The sequence below is a fragment of the Rhamphochromis sp. 'chilingali' genome (genome assembly GCF_963969265.1).
Source record: "Rhamphochromis sp. 'chilingali' genome assembly, chromosome: 14".
Classification (NCBI taxonomy): domain Eukaryota; kingdom Metazoa; phylum Chordata; class Actinopteri; order Cichliformes; family Cichlidae; genus Rhamphochromis; species Rhamphochromis sp. 'chilingali'.
In genome coordinates, this window is record NC_137941.1 from 6,577,108 (window position 1) to 6,580,737 (window position 3,630).

Consider the following 3,630-nt stretch of genomic DNA (forward strand, 5'->3'; position numbering starts at 1 on the left):
TCATGAAATGTGTTTTTTGAAACTTGTATTGTTGGTTTTGTTAATAACAAGATTTGATTAGACTCAGAACTGCTATAAAAAGAAATTCAGCATATAATGTGGTCTCTGATTTCCACAGAGCCTCAAAAAAATTGGGTGATGCTTTGGTGGAAGAATCGAGATTAGACTGGCTCAGAAGTTCTTGATGACAGGTAAACAGGGAATGTTCTCACAATATCAAAACTCTTTTTGTATAAGGCTGTAAACATGTTTATGCTGTTATGTTGGACATTTTAACATGGGAGTCTATGGAATTGACTCACTTTGGAAATAATAATAATGATTGATTGCATTTATATAGCGCTTTTCGAGACCCTCAAAGCGCTTTACAATTCCACTATTCATTCATTCTCACACTGGTGGAGGCAAGCTACTGTTGTAGCCACAGCTGCCCTGGCAGAGGCGAGGCTGCCACATCGCGCCATCGGCCCCTCTGGCCATCACCAGTAGGCGGTAGGTGAAGTGTCTTGCCCAAGTACACAACGACCGAAACTGTCCAAGATTAGCTTGAACCGGCAACCTTCCGATTGCAAGACGAACTGCCAACTCTTGAGCCACAATCGGCCAGGGGAGTCAATGAATGGCATTGACTCCCAAAGTGAGTCTGAAGTGGCTGTTAGGGGTTTGGCCAATTCCCATAACAACCACAATTCCATGTTGACCTAAATTTCATCTCTGGAGTTTGGTGTTCATCAGACCAGCTGATATGTTTCCAAGTTGGTTAAAAGCAAATTGTCATCCACTGTCTTTGGGTGGGTTAGCAAAACCAACAACAGAACAACAAAAACACCACATTAAAAACACACAAAATGTAAAAGCCCAGCATTGTAACAATATTGAAGGGTTAAGAATATTTGAAATATAAGTTAAATCATGACAATCAGTACAAGACAGCTATTATGTTATCTTTAGCCAAAACTGAGGAGGCTCTCTTTCAAAACTACACCGTCCAATCACCGCAGATACCATAGTCCTAAGGCGGGATTCACATTAAAATATCTTAGACCAAAGAACTTTGTATGGGGTTACTTCATGGTCTAAGGAGCTTGGAAAGGGTGTTACTTCATGCATTGCTGCATTGAACCGCTTTGCACTTAAAAGTTGTAAAAAGTAAATCAACTTTGAAGCAAATGAAATCACACTTATTTAAATGGTTCAGCACATCCAAAAGCTAGTCAAACACTGTTATGAAAATATCCTGACAGAGAAAAGTTGTTGCTTGCACAATTAGGAATCAAATTAAAGAAGTTGATCATTGCCATGAATAATCAGCTTGGTGTGCATCAAGTTGGTAACAGGCAGCTAGCTAGACTAATGCTAACTGCTTGGTTTTTGCACTATTATGATCGGACGTGATTTTTGTCTAGGGGTGTTTCCACTGAGATGAGAATTTAAAAACAAACCACTTAAGAAGCTTATAAAGTATATTAATGTAATGTCTTTGCAAAGAGGAACTATCATGTGTTACTTATATATTATAAATTTGATGGATGGAACTAAACAAATTGGTGACTGATAGATACAAAAAAATACATAGTGCCTGAAAAATTGAGAGATGGATGAATAGTTAAAAGATAGATAGCATTATATTTGTGAATAGTATAAAGTGGGTGATGGATGGATGGATACATGGATAGTACACGATAGATAGATGATAGCTAGATGAATAGTACCAGATAGAAAGTATCGGATATATCTATGGATGGATGGATAGATGAATAGATAGATCGATACATATGGTATCTGATGTACAGATTGTTTGTGCCAGACAGACAGGCAGTACCAGATGGATTGATGGATAATACCAGATAAATAGATATATATCGATAGAACCAAATAGATGGGTAGTACTAGATAAATAAATGGATAGATGAATAGTACCAGATAAACAGATTGATTGTACCAAATAGTACCAATAAATAGACACATTTCAAGCAGGCAGACGGGCAGATAAGTAGATAGATCTGTGCTACTATTAACACAGAAGCTCCAATCACCTGCTGTTGAAAACTTCTATTTATGACGAGTAGGAATTCAGAAGAAAGCTTGCATAAAAGGGTACCTTTGACTATAATGCTGTTTTCAGTCAAAGAGACTCCACTCTGATCCAGTATAGGATAAATGTGCATTATTGTGAACTTTAAATCATGCAAAGCTACTCTACTAGAATCCAACTATAAGGTAGTTAGGTGGAAATGAACAGATTAAGTCCACTTAAATAAAAGTGAGCCAGTCTTTGCTGCACGGTCAAGAGACTAACAAGTGAAAAAGGAATGTAGTAGCAATAATGGCTGATATGCTTAAAGGAAGACAACCCTTTCTCTGACATTTTGGTTTATTTGGCCAATTCCTCACAGATTATGCATTATCTAAACAGCAGCCTTCAAACTGTAGAGTGACATCTGATCTCCTAACTTGATTTCTGTCCAAAAGCCACAGTATCTTACTCTCCCTAAGCCTCATTGTGGCACCATTGGAATGGGCATTGGCACTGCAGAGAGGTGTACTGTGCCAGCTACTACCCATAATTCTTTTTCCTCAATTAGTGCTGGCCGCTCAGCCTTTAGTATTGACAGATAGTTGTATATTATCCCTGGCTGCATTAAATGCTTCAGAGATTTGCACTGTAATTTCAACCACAAAGTTTAGCAAATCCTTCACACTGTGCTAACGTGTAGTGGTGCCACTTCCTAAAGACATTAGCATATTATGCCTTGCTTAACGTTTAGCATGGGGAAATTAAAGTGTGCCAGAAAGGAGAGAAATGATGGGAGTCAAAATCTAAAAGTATATTGTTTATAGTTATTCATGTGTTAATCATTTTCTCAACCTGACATAATGATAATTGGTCGTACTTCAGCAGGTCTGACCATGTACCACATATAGACTTTCACTCAAAGGTTTTGGCATATGGACACTGAAACCAACCACAGGGAAAAGTGCAATCTGATCAGTCAACTTATGATAATATTATAGTTAGGACTGTGAAAGGTCAAACCACAGCACACGTCTTGTTTTACGTGGCCTCCGCTGAGAGAACCCACAGATGGCTTCAGCATTGCTGCAGGGCCAGCACACTGCAAAGTGCCTCTGGGGAAGGGATAAATGCCAGTAAAAACTCGTGCCCCGCCTTTCACCCCTTCCACCCTCCACTCGTTGTCCCTCACTCCCACATGGATGCTTGTTTGAAACTCCCACTGCTGGACAGTCACTCCACAGTTGCTTGTGTCCAGAAATTCGCGCAGCGGCAGAATCTGCTGTGTACACGCTGTCTTCGGCATCTAGGGGGCATATCAGAGTAATTGGGGTGGATTAACTGATCATCATCTTTTGACCATGTGACCACAATGTTTAAAAGGTCAGCAGTGGTTCATTTTGCCAGCTGTCTTTTAAACCACCTGTTGCACTCTTTTTGACTTTTTTTGGAATCAAAATGAGGCATTTTCTGGTCATTGTGCTGACATGAAGAACGAGAACAAAAAGAGCAGTTTTGAATTGCCCGCAGTATGTCCCACTTATTAATTTCACATAAGGCGCCATGTAGATAGTTTTCTCCTCTCCTGTTACTGCCCTAATGTGCACAGCTACTGC